Source organism: Anolis sagrei, chromosome 2 (assembly GCF_037176765.1).
Source record: "Anolis sagrei isolate rAnoSag1 chromosome 2, rAnoSag1.mat, whole genome shotgun sequence".
Classification (NCBI taxonomy): Eukaryota; Metazoa; Chordata; class Lepidosauria; order Squamata; family Dactyloidae; genus Anolis; species Anolis sagrei.
Window position 1 is genome coordinate 66331555 of NC_090022.1, and position 13006 is coordinate 66344560.

The window sequence follows — 13006 nt, forward strand, 5'->3', positions numbered from 1 at the left end:
AATGTAGATGTACCCTTGAAGTAAACTCCATTAAATTAAATCAAGTTTTCTTCTCAACTGACACACATTTGTCACTGATATGTCACTGATTCCAAATCTGAGCCCCTGACAGTGTCCACCTTTTCTGACCTTAAATGTCTCCCTTTTAGAACTACACAGAAAGCAAAGTACTGCTAGATAAAGAATCAGAATACCATCCTCTGAGTTAAAGGTGGAGTCTTTGTCTTTGAAGTACTACAACAACCAATAGATTTCTGTTTCTCTAACTCTATATTTGGTTACCTATGTGTATTTAGGATGCACTTAAAAAAACGTAATTTCAGAAATTCTTTATTTTTAGAAGTGAGGTTCAGGAACTGAACCCACAGTTACATCCTTAGATCTTCTACAGTTAATCAGTCTTGATATGAAAATGAGAGAAAAATGCAAAAAAAAAATGCATGGTAACAGACCCTAAAGAACAAAACAAAATCAATGCGGGGAAAAACAGCAGAAAATTGTAATAGTACAATCATAGGGACAACCAGTTAATATGTTTTTAACCATTTATCCATATTCAAAAATATTATGCCAGGAGTGTAGAAAAAAGTGATATCTTGCCCATTTTAGCTGCATCCTTTCTTTGAACTTTCATAACAAGTCTGTTTCTCAAGTACATGGTATCGTTCTGGCAACGGGGACTCTAAATAGCCTTGCTATTCATCCTCTATATTTTTTTAAAAAAAAATGAGAATTTTCTCTTGTGAAAAAGAGTTACTGCTTAAAGTTTACACCAATAATTTAAAGTAAAACTATACTCTAGAAAAGATGGAAGTCTCCCACATGTTTATTTTCTCCTCTTCTACCTTCTGTGTTCCTGGAATATTTACACAAACAACATTATTAATTTTGTATGAAAACAATATAACTTCAAAATGATTTATTCTATTTATATCTTTATATTCTATTCATATTTATATATTTTTAAAATATACACTGCCTCCTTGAGATTCCATACCAATACTCTACAACCTTGGCAGCCAACAACAACAAAGCCAGTCACAAAATTCAATGTAAGATAGCAATCTCCAAATTAAAGGAACTTTATATTAAACACAAAAAAATGCCTGTACGTGCTCCTTCACATTCTTTGACAACACTTTAAATGCAAAGCATAGAAAATAATGTCACATTGTGCATTTAATTGGATTCCAGTTTCATGTATCGATATGCTCTCTATGTTACCTAGTTTCTGAACAAGTTTTGAGTCAATTCTAATTACTGGTTATACATTCTGACTTCATGTATAAGTCAAGGGCAGGTTTGGGGGCCAAAATTATGGATTGTTATGTAATTCATGGATAAGACAGGGATAATTCCTCAGAGAGGAGTTGGCACCAAGGCCGCCTAAGAGGGCCAGTTTCCCCTGACCATCACTCAGGCATTCAAAAAGGACAGAGTTAGTGCAGTGGCGAGCAGCACTCTGTTTGAGTCCTACCAGGATGGACTAAGCTCTCACTTTTTGTCACTCTATTCAGAGAAGATAGTTCCTTTTTAAAAATAAGAGCCAAGTTCTAATACTTACATTGATTCATGGATAAACTGACCCAGTTTAAGGGGGTGTGATTTTTTAAATTAAATTTTCTAGACTTCTACACATATAGAGCTGCATGATCAGAAGTAGCACGCTTACAAATTTCATTCCCCTTTTATGTTCCATTTCTCTTGCAGAAGAGATCATTTATTGTATTTAAATAGTTTGAACAACTATTTAAAGGTTAAGCAACTGTTTTTGAGAATGGTACACAATACACAAAGGCATTAAGAAGACGACGCCTCTGTATCAGTATCATTTCTGTGTCCTTTACATCTGGCATATTCTTGGAAATATATGTGGAAATGTATATGACAGAAATAGGAGCAGCAACACCTTTTCCTTAAATCAAATTAGCATTGAACACAGCAAAATCATCAACGCTCTTGGCAAACTCAATCAGGTCAGGTAAACTGGAGCTACCCTTGCAGATGGGTGTGATTCCAAGGTAGCTTCCAGATGCTCTGGGACAATTCTTTTTTTTTTTCTGCAGCTAATTACCTATTAATCAGTGTCTATTTTCCCCATCAATTAGCAGATTCAGTACAGCTCAAGGGAAAAGAAGAAATTTCTATAATTGTTACATGATAGGATAGCCCAGATTACAAAAGGAGGGGGCAGCTCCCATCTCATCCATGCAAAGGTCTCCCAGGCCATATATGGCCTAACTTCAATCCTAAAAATGTTTCTTGTAGCTGCTGTTGTTGCCCCTCCTCCTCCTCCTCCTCCTCTTTTCCTTTTTCTTCCTCCTCCTCCTCCTTCTTCTGACAGCTCTACTATAATATCAATGCATTCCACCTCCATTACACTCCTTAAGATAGCAATATAATTGGTTGATTAGAAAGAAAAGGAGAGATGTAATAAGGAAAAGCTGGCTACAGCTGATGAAGGCAACTAAAATTAACGATTCCTCGCTTTTCTGGGGCATTAGAATCATAGAATCAAAGAGTTGGAAGAGACCTCATGGGCCATCCAGTCCAACCCCCTGCCAAGAAGCAGGAATACTGCATTCAAATCACCCCTGACAGATGGCCATCCAGCCTCTGCTTAAAAGCTTCCAAAGAAGGAGCCTCCACCACACTCCGGGGCAGAGAGTTCCACTGCTGAACAGCTCTCACAGTCAGGAAGTTCTTCCTCATATTCAGATGGAATCTCCTCTCTTGTTGTTTGAAGCCATTGTTCCGCGTCCTAGTCTCCAAGGAAGCAGAAAACAAGCTTGCTCCCTCCTCTCTGTGGCTTCCTCTCACATATTTATACATGGCTATCATATCTCCTCTCAGCCTTCTCTTCTTCAGGCTAAACATGCCCAGTTCCCTAAGCCGCTCCTCGTAGGGCTTGTTCTCCAGACCCTTGATCATTTTAGTCGCCCTCCTCTGGACACATTCCAGCTTGTCAATATCTCTCTTGAATTGTGGTGCCCAGAATTGGACACAATATTCCAGGTGTGGTCTAACCAAGGCGGAATAGAGGGGTAGCATTACTTCCTTAGATCTAGACACTAGACACAACACTGTATTAGATGTTGTTCAAACAGGAATCTCCAGAATGTCCTGTCTTGTTTCTGCTGATTTGTGGGTTGCCCACTTCCATGTGCTTTATTCTGCTGACTCTGACCATAGCATCAATTTAGATAGAGATGTGTCAGTACTCCCTCCTTCAGCCACATAATCGGAAATTAGAATGTTGATAGCACAATTAAAGCAAAAGGTAAGGTTTTATTTGAGTTGCTAAATTCCAATATAGACTGTTGGATTCCAATGCTGGCAGTACTTTCTCCTCGATTTATTGACCAGTCTGAACAGATCCTTAGTGACTGGAGCCTGGCCATAATTATTCCAAAATATAAAAGGGTTAAAAGTCTGCTCCTTTTACCTATTGTCGTATCAGGACAGAGAGTAAACTGTATGCCAGGCATCTCTGCTGGAAATTTTGGGACTAGCTTGAACAAGAATGTAGGGCTTCTTAGCAGAAGAGTCCAAAGGTCGGTTGCCTCCTTCCTTAGATTTTCTTCTACAGGGGAAGTTAGCATATTTTATCTTTAATAAAAGTATTCTAGAGCAAAGTTCTCTATGGTTCCCATCTGTGTATTGATAAGGACTTTTCACCGCTGGAAGTAGTACATGCCATTTTTTTCATATAATCTCAATATTCCTAAATATTACAGAGCTTCACTCTGTCCCATTTTTACATCCCACCATTTGCTCTGCAGCACACAGGCATGGTTAAAACAGTATATCATGTTCTACTATGTTGCCTGTATTAAGAGGGCATTCATTTGTAGTAGATAGACCCAATTTCAAAAGTGGCCTGATCATTTTTACTGCTCAAATTCTTCCAAATCATTTATTCTGAAAGTTGCAGAGTTTTCTGATTTATCACTTTTTCACTGCATGCCACTACTTCAAATGCTAATGCATCTATATTAATGGTTCGCAATCTATGGGTCCCCAAATATGTTGGCCTTCAACACCCAGAAATCCTATCAGCTGGTAAACTGGCTGGGATTTCTGGGGGTTGTAGGCCAAAATGCCTGGAGACCCACAGGATGAGAACCACTGCTCTAAGTCCTCTACCATGACCAGTGGAAGATAACCATAAAGTTGACCATAGAATCATACTAGCAGATCTAGAAATTCCTAGTTGATAACATTTTACATCAAATCCATGAATAAACAATTCTACAAAAGTCAAAATCACAAAATCACAATTCTATAAATTTATACTAAATTTGGTTAGTCTGCCCCTGGTTGACCCAGTTTGGACCAAACCCTAGAAATGCAAGTTCAACAGTGACAAATGCAAGATACTCCACTTTGGCAGGAAAAACGAAATGCAAAGATACAGAATGGGGGATGCCTGGCTCGAGAGCAGTACGTGTGAAAAAGATCTTGGAGTCCTCGTGGACAACAAGTTAAACATCAGCCAACAATGTGATGTGGCGGCAAAAAAAGCCAATGGGATTTTGGCCTGCATCAATAGGAGCATAGTGTCTAGATCTGAGGAAGTAATGCTAACCCTCTATTCTGCTTTGGTTAGACCACACCTGGAATATTGTGTCCAATTCTGGGCACCACAATTCAAGAGAGATATTGACAAGCTGGAATGTGTCCAGAGGAGGGCGACTAAAATGATCAAGGGTCTGGAGAACAAGCCCTGTGAGGAGCGGCTTAGGGAACTGGGCATGTTTAGCCTGAAGAAGAGAAGAGGAGATATGATAGCCATGTATAAATATGTGAGAGGAAGCCACAGAGAGGAGGGAGCAAGCTTGTTTTCTGCTTCCTTGGAGACTAGGATGCGGAACAATGGCTTCAAACTACAAGAGAGGAGATTCCATCTGAACATGAGGAAGAACTTCCTGACTGTTCAGCAGTGGAACTCTCTGCCCCGGAGTGTGGTGGAGGCTCCTTCTTTGGAAGCTTTTTTTTTTTTTTTTTTAATTATAATTTTTATTAAGAGTTTTTCCATAATTACAAATCAATCATGACTTTCATAACATAACACATGTAGGTTGCAGTAAGGATATTAATCAAGACATCAATCCCCCAACGTTTCTCCTTTAGCGTACCCAGCCATAAAAGCCTTTATACCCTTCATATTAACTTAATTGTCCGTTATAGATATATCAGTCTCCACCAAAATCCAACTATGACCTACAAAGAAAAAGGACAGGGTAGGGACAGAGGGGGTGGAAAAGGGAGTGGGGAGGGTAGTGAGGGAATAATCGGATGTGAACAGTAACTTGGACAATTCATACACTCTTTAGACAATTCATACACTCTTTGGACTTCCCAAAGTCCTGGGGGTAATTGCATCCTTGTATATTCTTGTCAAATATTTCCTAGTCTTAATTGCAGCCGTCAACATACAGAAAATCTCATATAATTAACTTCCTCTTTTCTTTAAGAAAAAATCTAAGTGGATACCAGTCTACACTTTTCTTTGTATTTACATTATAAATCAAATTCGATAATGAATCTAACTCCATAAAATCCTTTGTCTTATATAACCATGCCTCTATTGTTGGCACTTCCCTCGCTTTCCATTTGTTCGCTATTACAGTTCTTGCCGCTGCAGCCAGATGAAATAACAACCTCTCTTTATTTTTCTCCATCTTGAAATCCAGTAGATGCAGGAGGTAATATTCCGCCTTCAACTCGAACTGTATTTGCAAAATCCCTTGTATATTTCGGTGGACCTCCTTCCAGAAGATTTTAACCTTTTTACAGTCCCACCAACAGTGTATAAATGTGCCTATCTTAGTACCACATTTCCAACATAGATTACTTGCCCCATGTTGGAATTTTGCTATCCTTGTCGGTGTTAGGTACCACCTTGTAAACATCTTATACCAGCTTTCTTTAATAATTACTGTTTTGGTGAGTGTAAGTTTATCTTTCCAAATATCTTCCCAATCTTTCAAAAGAATAGTGTGTTTCAGGTCTAACGCCCAAGAAATCATATTTTCTTTAATAAGTTCTTTTTCTGTTCCCCATTCTAACAGTTTTTGGTAGAGGATTTTAATCACCTTCCTCTCCTTCACCATTACCTTGTCCCAGATGGAGTCGGTTGAGGCGAAACCTATTTTGTCCTCCTCCCTGAAGGTGTCCGACACCTGATGGTAATGGAACCAGGAGAAATTTGGATCTAATGACTTCAATTCTTCTATTGATTTCAATCTATATTTATTTCCAACCTTTGTTAAAAGGACCTTGTATGTATGCCAGCTATCTTTTGGTAACTCCCTTTTTTGAAAGGCCTCGATGGGGGAGATCCAGAGGGGTGTTTTGTCATAAAATCTCGCTTTGTACTTCTCCCAAACCTTCAATAACGCAGCCCGGATGGTATGGCTTGTAAAGTTCTTCTCTATCCTGGCCTTCCCATGCCATAAGTAGGCATGCCAGCCCCTTCGTAAGTCTGCGCCCTCTAAGTTTAGAAGTTTTTTCTTTTTAAGGGTTGCCCACTCTTTAACCCATGTCAATGCTGAGGCTTCAAAATAAAATTGAAAGTCCGGGAGCGACAAACCTCCCCTCTCCCTCGCATCAATCATTGTTGTGTATTTAATTCTGGCGTTTTTTCCTTGCCAAATGAATTTCTGCAAATCTCTTTTCCAGATTCGGAAGTAATGATTTGTTCTAAGTATCGGGAGCATTTGAAATAAAAAAACCATCTTTGGTAAAATATTCATTTTTATCAGAGCCACTCTCCCCATGATACTTAGTTTAAGTTGTTTCCATTTTTCTAAATTTTTGGAGATCTCTTTCCAAACCTGGTCGTAATTGTTCTTAATCAACTGTATATTACTTGCTGTTATCGTTATTCCAAGGTATTTAACTTTCCCGGCTAGACTGAAATTTGTGATCCTCTCCAATTCTAATTTCTTAATTTTACTAATGTTTTTTGTTAATAATTTGGTCTTTTGTCTGTTTATCTTTAGCCCTGCCACCCTTCCGTATTCCTGGATCACCTCTATCCAGTTAGTGATGCTTTCCACTGGATTAGATATTATACAGACAATATCGTCCGCGTATGCTTTGGTTTTGAACTCATCTTTCCTAATTTTCACCCCCTTTAAATTCTCATCTCTCCTTATTCCCTCCAAAAGGATCTCCAAGGACCATATAAATAAAAGGGGTGAGAGGGGACAACCCTGTCTGGTGCCCCTCTCAATTTGGATATTGTCTGTAAGGTGGCCATTTACTCTAATCCTAGCTCGTTGACTCGTATATATCGCCTTCAATGTGTTGATGAATTGGAAGCCCATGTCTCTCTCCATGGCTAGATGCATCATAAAGTCCCAATTCACTCGATCGAAGGCCTTCTCTGCGTCGACAAATAAAAGACCTAGTTCTCTTTGGTGATTGGCTTCATGAAACTCTATAATATCTAAGATGGTTCTTATATTCTCCCCCATTTGTCTTCCCGGGAGAAACCCATTTTGGTCTTCCTTGATTATCTCATTCAAATAGATCTTTAGTCTATTGGCCATTGTGTGTGCGAATATTTTATAATCAACGTTCAATAACGCTATTGGCCTATAATTTTTGACGTTATCTTCTTCTGAACCTATTTTATGAATTAGGGAGATAGTCGTCTCTTTCCAGGAATCCGGAATTCTTGCCTCTTTTAATATGTTATTAAATAGTGGCTTTAAATATGGTAGCAACTCATCTTTAAATAGTTTATAATATAATGATGTAATTCCATCCGGTCCTGGCGATTTTTCTAGGGAGAGGTCACTTATTGCTCTAATTATCTCACTCTCCTGTAACTCTTTGTTCAACAATTCTCTTTGTTGTTCAGTGAGCTTCTCCAACTTATATTTCGACAAGTATTTGACTATATCCTCTTGGGGTATATTTTCTTTCTTATAGAGTTCCTGATAAAAGTCCTTAAATTGTCTACTAATCCCTTCCTCATCTGTGTAGAATGTCCCATCCTTAGTTATCTTCATGATGTGTTGAGATTGTCTCTTTTCCCTAAGGGATTTAGCTAGGAGTTTGCCCGGTTTATTTGCTTGTGCATAATATTTAGCCCTCATGTATTTCAAATTCTTGGCTATATATTCGAGTTGGTACGAATCCCTTTGTTTTCTCAACATCTCCAACTCTATCCTGATTTTTTTATTTCCTGGTTTCTTTTTAAGTAGGCTCTCCTTTTCATCAATACTCTTCAGCAATTCAGTTAATTCCTCATTTCTCTTTTTATTACGTATGATTCCTTGCTGGATTAGGTAGCCTCTTATTACCGCCTTCCCGGCATCCCATACCACCTCTTCCTTAACTTCACTGTTGGCATTGAGTTCAAAGTATTCCTTAATTTTGTTTCTGCACCTTTCTATATCTTCTTCTTTTTTAAGCAAGAATTCATTTAATCTCCAAAATCGTTGTTGTTTCTCGCTAAACACCTTTAGGATTATGGGACAGTGATCAGAGTTGCCCCTGGGCAGTATATTTATTTTTTCTATCTTGGTTGTGAGAGTCTTGGACATCCACACCATGTCAATTCTAGACCAGGTAGAGTGGCGGGCTGAATAAAATGTGAAATCTCTTCCTAGAGGGTTTTTAAATCTCCACGCGTCATACAAATGCCAGTCCTTTTTTAATTTTAGAAATCCTTCCGGGAGTCTTCTTTGGAAGCTTTTAAACAGAGGCTGGATGGCCATCTGTCAGGGGTGATTTGAATGCAGTATTCCTGCTTCTTGGCAGGGGGTTGGACTGGATGGCCCATGAGGTCTCTTCCAACTCTTTGATTCTATGATTCTAAGTCTGATCCAAAAATAACCAGTCCCTTTCTTTGGCCTTCCATTGGCTATGTTGACTAAGACTTCTGGGAGTTGGAGCTCAAGAACATCTGGAGAGTTACACAGTTCACACACACACACAAACACATTAAAATTCCAGTTGTGAAGCATGCAAATAACATCAACAATATATATCAGGCCCTAGAGCCATCAGCACACAGTGACTGAAATCCTGTTAGTGACGTATGCTGGTGAAAAAGTCAGTTACATGGGCATCAGTCACTCTTCTATCATGATCAGCTGTAAATGTTGTTTCAATTAGATAAAGCTGCCCTGATGGGCCCTGAGCAGACTGTGAACCAACAGGGCCACATTGTGATAGGACTGGCTTTGTGCTTCTGTCCCCCCAGTCATCAAAGTGCCTGAAGTCCCTCCTCTTTTGCTGTCTCCTGCTCTACCAACATAGTTATATCAGCAAATACAATATTGCTTGCTATGTTAATAATGCTGCACATAGATAGCAATGTTCCAGTTCATTAGGAATATATATAAATGTTTTCATATGTTATCACAGGCAAAAACAAATACCTTTTTCATTCTTCTTCCTGCTGCAACAAACACTGCATCGTTTTGAAAGATGTCTTGCACTTTGAGACTTAGTCCCTGCAAAAAACCAAATTAATGCAGATTTTGGATGCTCATTTTTAAAGAAAACCAAAACATAATAATCTGCACAAAACAGTATTGTTGGCACAAAAATAACAAGTTTCTTACATAAAAATACATTTTTGTGAAAAAAATACTTTCTGTGCAAAAAAAAAACACTATTTTCTGCACATAAACCCAACTTCTAAACTATTTCAGATATTTCTTATTAGTGTTTTAAGAAATCTGTTATCCAATCATCCTTCATGTCTGCTCTTTTAGAATGTGAATATATCTAGCCAAAACTGGATTTCTTCTCATCACTTCAGGGAAGTACAATTCTACTTTTTTACTGGTGATACTCATGTCATAGTCGAAAGCAATCAGTATTCACTGATCAGACACTGACTTTTTCACATGGGCAGTACCCTGCAGAAGAAGGCAATTCCCTATTAGGAAGGTATATTTCCTCTCTGCTCTTTTATACTCCCCATCTAAATTTCAACAACGATTAGTGAGCATTTTCTCCTAAATTAGTAAACAGCAATTTGTAGCATAAAATACACATCTAAATTCCATTCTCTTGAATAATCCTAACTCATTAACAAGAAATGTACCCACAGTTTCAACTTTTTATTTTAATTGGCTTGTAAGAAATCTAAGCCATGCCAAATTTTATTTACTCTTGCCAAAATATTGTATGCTGAAGCTAAAACAAACAGCTCTAAATTACATATTTAATGACTCAGTTTGTTCCAGTGAATACTCCTGCCATTTACATATTGTCTTTTTTATTTAAAAAAAAGGTATTACTGTAGATTTAAAATGAAATAATAATAGAAATTTCATTGCCAAAGCATACCACAAGGGGGCAAGATTGTAAAAACAAAGATTAAAAATATTAAAAGCATATTCAAGTAGTACCATTCCCATGTTCTTAGCCTTGCATCCAATAAAAGATAGCAGATATGTGTCTATGGTGGTATAGAGAAGCTGTCACACTAGCATGCCAGCATAAACGCTACACCAGAAGTACAAGAAAGAAAGAAAAAAAAACTACTGGAATTTGGTCTTTGATGGCAAATGTGTTCTTCCCAGCACAATCCATAATCACTGTTATGTTAACAATGTCAATCTGTATGATTTTAAAATATATTTTGCATATTGAACAAGCCAACGGAGCTTGGAAATCTTACATAAAGGGTTTTGTAAATTTTGATTAGCTAATAAAGATAGCAATCTTTTGTAGATTTTGTATTTTGTTTATTTTACTCTATGGTAAACATGGCTATCCATGAATATGTCTCCTTCACTCAACAAGCTATATGAATATCCCTCATTTTGGAGAATACAGTATGTATGTGCACCATGCAGAAAATGAACCCCAAATAAGCTGTGAAGTTGTACCAGTAATAATGGGTCATAAAGATGTTGTTATAGCTGAAGCACAAAATCCCAACTGTGCCTACTACTTCTTTTCCATTCTTTTTTCCATTCTTTTCCATTGTAGCCATTACAATAAAATAATTGGACACCCCTTTTCCCTTCCAGGGAGTCTTCCATACAACCATAAAACTCTTCCATATGACCTTAAAACCTTATCAAGAATGATGCTTCTAGGTTAGCAGAATACACTTTTCATAATACCTATATTATTGGGTGAAATTCTAACTGATGCAAATCATCAAACCTGTAACTAAAACTATTCACTTTACAAACACTTCATAGAACTAGGGCAACAAGTATTTACTACAAAGGATTAGCAAATATATCAAAGGCTCTAGCAACAGTTTAGCATTTGATAACAAGCCCTTTTTGGCTTACCAACTGAATAGACCCATTATTAGTGTGCCAGCTGAAATCTGGTCTTCTAATGCAAAGTTATTTGCAAGGGAGGGGGGAAACCCGAATTACATAGAGTATTAATAGCAGTCACCAAAAGAACATTGCAAGATTCAGTGAATAAGAACACTGGCTTTTCCCTCTGTGACTTCTGAAATAGCATGCAAACTTGATGGAATAAAAATAGAAAATGTTCTCTCAAATTAACTGAAGCCACCCAACTGAATGTTTAGTTCCCGAAGCCTTTAAAAATAATGTATTTGTCCTTCTGTAGCTTACCCTGAACTGATGCCAGTCTGAAAAATGAGAGTTTTCTGTCTTAACAACATCTAATGCTTAAGAGTGTTTTCTAAAGCACTTAACCTAGCAGGGAACAAGCATTGTGGTATGGTTTAGTTGCTCCTATTTCTTAGTCGCTTGGAGGGAAAAAAAGATATGATGGCAAAATTCTAAGGATACCAAATCACACACCACAAACAAGGCACAGCAAGCAAGTTTTAATTCTTAAGACTGAAGAGGAACTTAGAAGAAGACTCTTTCTATATTATACAGCACAAAAGCATATCTCCTCCAAGGAATCTTATGGCTCCTACAGAGACATAAATTAATGGGAATCTATGTGCTCAACCCTCTAAGTTTTGGCCAGGGAAGAAATAGCAACCCCATGTAACTAGTAGACTACAAAGTTTACAGTTAGAACTGGCATAAGTACCGGAATGAAAGCCTGCTGTTCTTTTGGCCAGACAGCATTTCCTGCTCTTGCACATCAGAGAAAAAGAAAGCCCTGAATGACAAAATAGTGATGTACGATTGAACCACAATAATTTCACCATATCTCTCAACAAAGAATTAGAATCATAGAATCATAGAATAAAAGAGTTGGAAGAGACCTCATGGGCCATCCAGCCCAACCCCCTGCCAAGAAGCAGGAATATTGCATTCAAATCACCCCTGACAAATGGCCATCCAGCCTCTGCTTAAAAGCTTCCAAAGAAGGAGCCTCCACCACACTCCGGGGCAGAGAGTTCCACTGCTGAACGGCTCTCACAGTCAGGAAGTTCTTCCTCATGTTCAGATGGAATCTCCTCTCTTGTAGTTTGAAGCCATTGTTCCGCATCCTAGTCTCCAAGGAAGCAGAAAACAAGCTTGCTCCCTCCTCTCTGTGGCTTCCTCTCACATATTTATACATGGCTATCATATCTCCTCTTCTCTTCTTCAGGCTAAACATGCCCAGTTCCCTAAGCCGCTCCTCACAGGGCTTGTTCTCCAGACCCTTGATCATTTTAGTCGCCCTCCTCTGGACACATTCCAGCTTGTCAATATCTCTCTTGAATTGTGGTGCCCAGAATTGGACACAATATTCCAGATGTGGTCTAACCAAAGCAGAATAGAGGGGTAGCATTATTTCCTTAGATCTAGACACTATGCTCCTATTGATGCAGGCCAAAATCCCATTGGCTTTTTTTGCCGCCACATCACATTGTTGGCTCATGTTTAACTTGTTGTCCACGAGGACTCCAAGATCTTTTTCACACATACTGCTCTCGAGCCAGGCATTGTCCCCCATTCTGTATCTTTGCATTTCATTTTTTCTGCCAAAGTGGAGTATCTTGCATTTGTCACTGTTGAACTTCATTTTGTTAGTTTTGGCCCATCTCTCTAATCTGTCAAGATCGTTTTGAATTCTGCTCCTGTCCTCTGGACTA

General features: G+C 38.3%; 1 protein-coding gene across 6 annotated transcripts in view; it reads right to left on the reverse strand.

Annotated features, from left to right (window-relative positions):
* Nucleotides 1-13006, reverse strand: part of ATP2B2 (ATPase plasma membrane Ca2+ transporting 2) — a 572092-nt gene that overhangs the window by 328954 nt on the left and 230132 nt on the right. For 3 of the 6 annotated variants that reach the window (XM_067463578.1, XM_067463576.1, XM_067463577.1), the window contains one exon: nucleotides 9402-9476. The exons of the other annotated variants lie outside the window; for them this stretch is intronic. The gene's annotated coding sequence lies outside the window, so the exon portion shown is untranslated. The remainder of the gene's footprint in view (nucleotides 1-9401; nucleotides 9477-13006) is intronic. 6 annotated transcript variants of the gene reach the window in all.